General features: G+C 41.4%; 1 pseudogene; it reads left to right on the forward strand.

The window, feature by feature from the left end:
• Positions 1-3,258: 3,258 nt before the first annotated feature.
• Positions 3,259-7,968, forward strand: LOC106974241 (dnaJ homolog subfamily C member 10-like; annotated as a pseudogene).
• The last annotated feature ends 822 nt before the right edge of the window (positions 7,969-8,790 follow it).

The raw sequence follows: 8,790 nt of genomic DNA on the forward strand, positions 1-8,790 counted from the left end.
CTGAGGAAGAGATAACTATACTGAGGAATGAAGGATGAGCAGTAGGCAATTAAGCAAAGGAGGAAGACAAGCACTCTCGACAGTCTAGAGCATGTGCCAAAGTTCCACTGTAATCTGCTTCTGGCCAAGATGGGGTAACACGTACTGATTGATCTTCCTACCTGAAGCAAGCAAAAACAGAACAGACAAAATACAATTTTAACATGATTTTCAAGACACAGAACTTCAGACAATGAAAGACAATAATCCCTGAAAACAAAACACGTTAGCCTAACACAGGCCCAAGCTCACTGCCTTGAGAGAGTTTTCAGGCTACGACACAAGATAAATAAATTATTTAAGTAGATTTCACCAGACTCCTTGAGTCGAGGTGGCAAAACTGAGAGTCTGGTGAAGTCAAGGCAGATAGAGATGACAGGTCAGCATCCAGGAGAGGAGAAAGCAGGACACAGAAAGAACCTTGGGCATCTGCACAGAGTCCCCTTTGGCTATTCAGCAGAGTAACAACCAGTGCATACATGGAAGGAAGTCATCAAGGGAAAAAAATTCTGAAAAGAGTAGAGGAAACACTGCCTGGTGCTCCCACAGCATGAGGGACAGTATCTATTCACATTAGCTAAGATAGAAAAACTCATAATTTGCCTTAGGCTGATCACCACTCTGGATTCATCCAATAATTTGTAAGAGCAAGACTAAAGGATCCAACTGTTTGTAAGTAACTTAACTATATCTCCAAACAAAGCATGAAAAGATAACTAGAGGCATAAAAGCTATTGTTTTAAAAACCAAATAGCACTTACAGAGATGTAAATTATGTTAGCCATGAACAATACAATGGGTAGGAATAAACACATATTAGACATCACAAAACAAAAGACTGAAGTTTAACATTGGAAACCTGGGAGAAAACTTCAACTGGGAAATATACAATTTCCCAAAGAGGCAGCGGAAAGGGACAGGAAAAAAAAATGGCCCAAATGTTCCTAAACTTCATGAAAACTATATTCCCACTGACCCAGGAAGGATATGTCTAGGAAAGAAGAAATGGAAGTCAACTCTTGTAATTTGCCTAAACTATATACGATGTGGTATAACATTACTGGAAGGGAGACTGCGATTCTGAAGCCATAGACTATAAACCCTAAACCAATCACTAAAGCAGCAAAACTGAAAAGTTCTAGCTAGGAAGCCTAAATAAATAAGTGAATAAATGAATACATGAATAAATAAATAAATGGATAAAACTGAATCATAAAAATTACTCGATTAAAAGAAAGCGGAAAAAGAAGAGAACGGGAACAAGGAGCAGATAGGGCAAATGCAAATCAAACAGCATGATGACAGATTAAAATCAACTATCTCAAAAATCACAGTAAATGAAAACGGTCTAAAAGCCTCAACTAAAACGCAGACTGTCAGAATGGATAAAAAAGTAAGACTCAACTATATGCCACTTATACAAAATGCACTTTAAATGTCAAGACAGAAATTTGTTCAAAAGACAGAAATATGATATACCACACTAACACTTGACCAAAGAAGGCTGAGCTAGAGTGGCTATATGAATACCAGACAAAACAGTTTCAAGCAAAAAATTATTACCAGCAATAAACAACAGGTCATTGTATAATCATAAAAGGGTCAATTAAGAGTAATCTTAAATGTTCCTGTATCTGTTAATAGCTTCAGAGTAAATGAAGAAAAAAATTGATAGAACTGAAAAGAGAAATAGGCAAATTCACAATTATAGTCTGATATTTCAACACGCTCAACATCAGCAGGGCATAGTAGAATTGGCTGCCACTATTCTTCTCAAGGATCTATGGAACACTTACCAAAAAAGAGTATGTCTTGGGTCAAAAATAAATCTTAATAAAAAGAAGAAGTCAAGAGGCCTGAAGTCATAATAGTATGTTCCCTGACCACAAAGCAATCAAATCAGAAATCAAGCACAAAAATATCTCTGGAAAATACTCAACTATTTGTGAACTACAGAACACATCGAAATATCTATCCCCTGGGTCAAAGAAGTAATGAAAAAAAAATTAGAAAGGATTCTGAACAGAATGAAAATGAAAACATAGTAGAATTTGTAGAGTCCTGCTTTAGTAGCACTCGCATGAAGACTGATAGCACTGAATGTATACATTAAAAAAGAAGAGCGAAGTGCGGTGCTTCTTGCTGCCTTTGTGGCTCCTCCCCCAGCTTCTCGAGCGCCCCGCCATGCCCTGGCAGTGACTGGAGAGCAGGTGCTTTGTTCACACGCGCACAGCAGGCACTTGGACGGGTGGGGGCGTGGTCCGCCCCCTGCCGGGAATTGAAGGTGGGGGAGTAGCTGTAGGAGGTGACCCCCCTAGACTGAGGTGGGCCTGGGCTGGGTCCCGGGCTCTGCTGGAGCCGGAAGCGGTGGCGGTGACAGAGTCATGGACCCTTCTGGAAGGGAGAGCCCAATGCCTGTGCACCTGTCTCCCCCTCCCTTCCTCTCCGCCCCTGCCAAGAGTTGTGTGTTCTAGCTCCCCATCTTTTTCTCACTACCTACATCATCACCCTTCTTCCGACTTCACTTCCCAGCTTCTTGCGACCGTTTCTCTCACTTAAGCCTCAGTTACTCAAGCTCTTTTCACCCTAGTCCTGCCGGAGACTTCATATGCCAGCAGTCTCTTTCATGGGATGTCCCCATCCTTCCCCTCTCCCCACATCCTATTCTGGGCTGATGGCAGCCAGAAATCCTTCATATTGCGTTTACCGGCAGTTTCCACCTGGCCCTGAAGCTTGGCGCAGATCAAGTCCACCACACCCACACTGAGAAGGACTCCTAGGAGAACCACTTGTCCCATGGTGGTATTGGACAGTATGTTCTCGATTTTCCTCTGGTTGTTTATTTTAGTCTGAATATTTGTTACTCTCCACCACTATAATTTACAAAGGTATGTTTTGGTTGCATGACAAGGAGTTAGAAATGAGCCAGAGACCATTCGCAGGTAAGGAGAAGATTTAGACATTTAGTATTAAAGGAAGAAAGGAGAAACAGAATGTTAAGAAGGTTAGATTCTTCAAAGTATTTTGATATCTTTTGTGATCTGAGGAAGTGGAGATTACTGAACCTACACAGATTGACATTTTGGGAGAAAATTTCTTTATGCTTGATTCGCTCTTGGAGTAACGTGAACACAACTTCTCAAACCTGCATATTCTCTCAGTTGGAACCAGCTGTATATCTGAATGTTCACTTCCATCAGAACTTGTATAAGAGAAAGGATGGGAGTCTGTTTCAACAAAAATGACTACGTCCGGGACCTGAAAAGGGTAATTCTGTTTCCTAATAGTGTATATGGTTGTTTTAGTGGGCACAGATCAGAATTTTTACAGTTTACTTGGAGTATCCAGCACTGCAAGCAGTAGAGAAATAAGACAAGCTTTCATGAAATTGGCATTGAAGCTACATCCTGATAAAAAACAAAAATGAATAACCCGGGGCGCCTGGGTGGCTCAGTCAGTTGAGTGTCCAAGTTCCGCTCGCTTGGGTCATGATCTCACAGGTTGTGGGTTGGAGCCCGGCGTCGGGCTCTGTGCTGATGGCTTGGAGCCAGGGGGTTGTTTTGGATTCTGTGTCTCCCTCTCTCTCTCTGCCCCTAACCCACTTGCATTCCATCTCTGTCTTTCTCAATAGTAAATAAACACTAAGTAAATAAATAAATAACCAACCAACCTACCAACCAAAGGATAATCCTAAGGTACAGAGTGATTTTCAAAAATAGAGCATATGAAGTACTCAAAGATGAAGATCTGTGGGAAAAGTATGACAATTACGGAACAAGGGGACTTGCAGATGACCCAGAAGGTGGCCCGTATGAAACCTGGGATTATGATCATTATGATTTTGATACTGATGATGATCCTGAAAGCATGACATTGGATAGAAGAGAATTGGATGCTTCTAATTCTGGAGAACTGTGGTTTGTGAACATTTACTAACCAGGATGTCACACTGCCATGAATTAGCTCCCACATGGAGAGACTGTGCTAAAGAAGTAAATGGATTACTTCAAATTAGTGCTGTTAACTGTGGTGATGATAGAATGCTTTGCCGAATGAAAAGAGTCAACGGATATCCCAGCCTCTTCCTTTTTAGGTCTGGAACGGCCACAGTGAAATATCCCAGGGACAGATCAAAGGAAAGTTTGGTGATTTTTGCCATGCAGCACTTTAGAAACACAGTGATGGACAGGAAATTTTTTTCACTCCATAGAAACTGCTTTTGCTGCTGGCATTGGCCAGCTGATCACTTTTTGTTGCAAAGGAGGAGATTGTTTAACTTCATAGACACGACTCAGGCTTAAGAGCATGTTGGATGGTCTTGTTAAGGTAGGAAGGATGGCCTGTGCCACCCAGGACAAACTTTGTAAAAGTCTGGATATTATGACAAGTACTACTGCTTATTATCCTCTGGCGCCACATTAAATAACAGAGAAAAGCAGCGTTTTGTTCCTTAATTCATTGGATCCTCAAGAAATATATTTGGAAATCGTTCATAGTCTTCCAGATTTTGAGCTACTTTTGGCAAAATCACAAACGGATCGATTCGTTCATCATTGGTGGCTCTTATCATTTAGTTTTGGAAAACATGAAAATTCAAATGATCCTGAGTTGAAGGAACTAAAATCTCTACTCAAAAGTGAACATATTCAAGTTGGCATGGCTGACTGTCCCCCTGCACCAGACATCTGTAGTAATCTCTCTGTATTTCAGCCATGTCTAGCAGTATTTAAAGGAGAAGGAACCAAAGAATATACTGTTGTAGTACTTGGGATACTTATAAAGAAAGATAGCAACAGAAAAATATCTTCACGAAAAATGGAAAACATATTTGGATCTACATTCAGATTTTTTTCATACTAACATTTCATCATAGGAAAACAAGTCACAGATATTCACTAGCTTAACTCTTCTGTAATTTTTATGCACTCCACCAGCAGAAGTCAAACTCATTAACTGTTTGCTCAGGTGGCACATTTTCAATAATACCAACACCATATTCCTTTGTTTTCATTGCTGACTTTGCTGTTCCTTCCTAGAAAAAGAGCACAAAACAAAAACTCAACTTCAGAAAAATATCACATTAATTCATTTGGTCACACACTCACCCACTAAGAAAGACAAGAACGTACTGTATGTGCCAAGTAATACCCACGATCTGGGGAAGAGCTGGAAATTTAAATAAAAGACTGAATCTGTTCTATATGCTAGTAGCGGTAGAGATGCATGAAAACATGTAAGGACAAAAAAATACCATCCACTAGTTCTGCAAGGGAAGTGAATAACGTACAGTGAATGCAAAAATGAGGAAACACATTTGGGAAACTCAGCAAAGCTGGGAAGATAGCTCTGTATCTTAAAAGACGGATAAAGTGCACAGGGAGGGTGTGAAGGGCATTCTAGAATGAGCAAAATGATCAAGTATGAAATAATATAGTAAGTCACAACACCTATGCAATATGGCAAAACTGGAACAGTGTTATTGGGAATGGGATAGAGAGATATTACTGGGACATCAGGACGAAACCAAAAAAAAAGGGGGGGAGATGAGTTTTGCTAGAACATGAATTTTCTCCTTCAGGTAATGGGGAACCATTGAATAAGCAGAGGAGTGATATCGTCACAAGTATATTTTAGAAAGGCCACTTTGGCAGCAATGTAGGATGAAGGTAAAAGAAACAAAACCAGAAAAGTACTGCAAAATTTTAGGTGAGAGAATGAATTACAGGAATAACATATGAAAAATGGTAAGGAGATACAAAATATCGAATGTGGTGATTGGATGCGGTGATTTCAGGGAAGTTCAGAGTCCAGGACTTTTCTTGTTTCAGGGCTGCTATTTATTAGGCTAGGGAACACAAGTGACAAAGCAGATTACAAAGTGTCAAGCAAGAGGAAATGAAAGCTTCAGAAACAGTCTTTAAACTAGGGCCTATTAAATTTAAAGTACCCAGGGGACCTACAAAGAAAATGTTAAGGCCGCCTGAATGCCTCAGTCAGTTAGCACCTGACTCTTGATTTTGGCTCGGGTCATGATCGTTCATGGGTTCAAGCCCCCCTTCTTGTTCTGCAAAGTGCAGAGTCTGTTTGGGATTTTCTCTCTCACTCTTTGTCTCTCTGCCCCTCCCCACGTGTGCTTTCTCTGTCTCTATCTCCAATTAATAAATGAATAAAATTTGAAAAAAAGTCAGAAAATTCAGATCAATACAGTTCAAGTAAGAAAAGCCCATTGTAACACTCTATGAAACATATTAAACTGATATAATAATGCAAACCTACACAGAACTGTGAAACTGTGAAAAGGAAAGTAAAAGGAGGTGGGAAGAGAAAAGATGGCAGTGGAGGGGGATCAGAATTTCCCTTGTCCCTCAAACACAGCTGCATTGAGGTCACAACACTTGGAATACCAGAAATACAGGCCGCAGAGGGACAGAAATATCTTCACAGGTGCAAAGAGACAGCTTGGTGGGACGGAAGGGTGTGTATGCGAATTGGGAGAAATAAAATGGTCTGCACAGACATAGAGTGGGGGAAGCACTTTGGTGGAGAAATGAAAGAGAGAAAGAGAGAGGCTGTGGGAAGTTTATTTGGATAAGAGAAAACCTGTCTGGACCACAGACCAAAGAGAGGTCCAGAGAGCCAGTTTCTACTTTGCAAAACAGCCTTGGAAGCTAAAAAACAGAATTTTCAAGGTTGCCAGACTTTCTCTAGAAAAGAGCTGCCACCTCCCATGACTGGTGGGGAAGGAGCCACCCCTAGGCTTGATACCAATCTCAGAGCTACCCTGGGAGAGAACATCTTGAGTATGGTGGAGAGGGGAAGTATTGCCCTGCCCAAGGGAAAAGACCCTGCAGGCACGAGCCAGAAGCCCTCTGTTCACTGGGCAGAGTGGTGCAACTCCACTACCAGGTCCGAGCAAAGCGGGATACTACAGGGTTTTGAAACCCAGCTCAAGGCTCAGGGAACACAGGGGACTGTGCACCAAGGCAAGCCTGCCCTCCAGGCTATTCCGTGAGGACGACCTAAACAGTGAGTTTTGAGACACCTCGTGTGGGCAGGAGAGATTGGGGTGTCTCCATTTCTCTCCCCATGACCAACATCGTGCGGCTTCAGGGAATGGACAGTGAGCCTCTGTGGAGGCAGGCCCATTATACCAAACCCTGCCTCTCTGTGCCTGGTAACTGCTTCTCTATGGGAGTGAGACTGACATTGATGAGACCAGACAGCCCCTCCTCTAGACCGGGACAGACACCAGTACCAGACACCACTAGACAACTCTCCCCTGGTTTTCTATTTTAGTTTGTTTTCATTTGTATTATTTTTTTATCTTTTCTTTTTTAATGTTTATTTCTTTATTTTGAGAGTGAGTGATCAAGCAGAAGAGGTGCAGTGAGAGGGAGAGAGAGATTCTGAGCAGGTTCCATGCTCTCACTGCAGAACCTGATGAGGGTGTCGAACCCATCAACAGCAACATGACCTGAGCCAAATTCAAGAGTCGGACGCTTCACCAACTGAGCCACCCAGGCCCCCATCTTTTCTTACCTTTGATTTCCCTTTCTTCTCTTTTCCCTTTTTTCTCTTTCTACTCTATTTCCTCTTCTCCCTTTGAAATCACCCTAGTAGTATCAAGTTGACTTTGAGTCAAAGTTAATTTTATATATATATATATATTTTTTCTTTGTTCCTCTGTTCTGATTGTTTGATTGAACATTTTCTCTATACTTTTCCAGATCTCCTTCTTCATTTTCTTTCCTCTCTTTCTGGATTAAGCCCTATAGCTCCTTTGAGTCACTGCCTGGTCTTTTTTTCCACTCTTGTCATTTTTCTTTTTGGGCTAAGGATTCTTCACCACTCTCTTCTATTTTCCAGGATTACTTCAACAAACAAATCAAAGCACACCTAGTGGAAGGCCAAAACCACCACTCCAAGTAGCGAGAAAAGCAGCCTAAGACGCACCAAAAGAGTGCACACAACACACTCCAAAAACTTTTGTTTAACTGCCAGGCCCTGGACCGTGTAGGACCTTTTTTTTTATAGTAGTACTCGCAGGTGTGGGACACAGAACAAGCTATTAAAACACAAAAAGGACAGGAATCTAGCCAAAACTACGAAATTGAAGAATTCTCCTCAAAAAAATTCCAGGAACAAAGGACAGCCAGAGAAGTGCTCAAAAGAGACAGAAACAATATATCTGAGCACGTTTTTGGAATAACACGCATAAGAAGCATAGTTGCACTTGAAACCAAGCATAGAAGACAGCAATCTACTGCTTCAGAGATCAAGGACATAAGGATTCATCACGATGAATCCTGAAAATAAAATGTAAACGAGATACAAAATAAATTAGATGCAGTGACAGCAAGGAAGGGAGAAGCAGCAGTCAGAATCGGTGAAACAAAAGAGACAATGTGGACAAAGATTAAGCACAGAAAGGAAAGAAAGGAAAATACTAGACCACGAGGCAGGTACTAGAGACCTAAGTGATTCGGTGAGATGAAATAATGGCCACATCATAGGAGACTCAGAAGAAGAAGAGTGAGAGAAAGGGGCAGAAATTTTATTTCAACAGCTTATAGATGAGAGATTCCCTCATCTGGGGAAGGAAACAGGCATCCAAGTCCTGGCGGCAGAGAATTCCCTTCCAAATCAACAAAACCAGGTCCACACCATGACAGGTCATAGCGAAACCAGAAAGATACAAAGATAAACAGAGAATTCTGAAAGCATGTAGGGACAAACAGGTCTTAATCTGCA

The sequence above is a fragment of the Acinonyx jubatus genome, chromosome F2, assembly GCF_027475565.1.
Source record: "Acinonyx jubatus isolate Ajub_Pintada_27869175 chromosome F2, VMU_Ajub_asm_v1.0, whole genome shotgun sequence".
Classification (NCBI taxonomy): Eukaryota; Metazoa; Chordata; class Mammalia; order Carnivora; family Felidae; genus Acinonyx; species Acinonyx jubatus.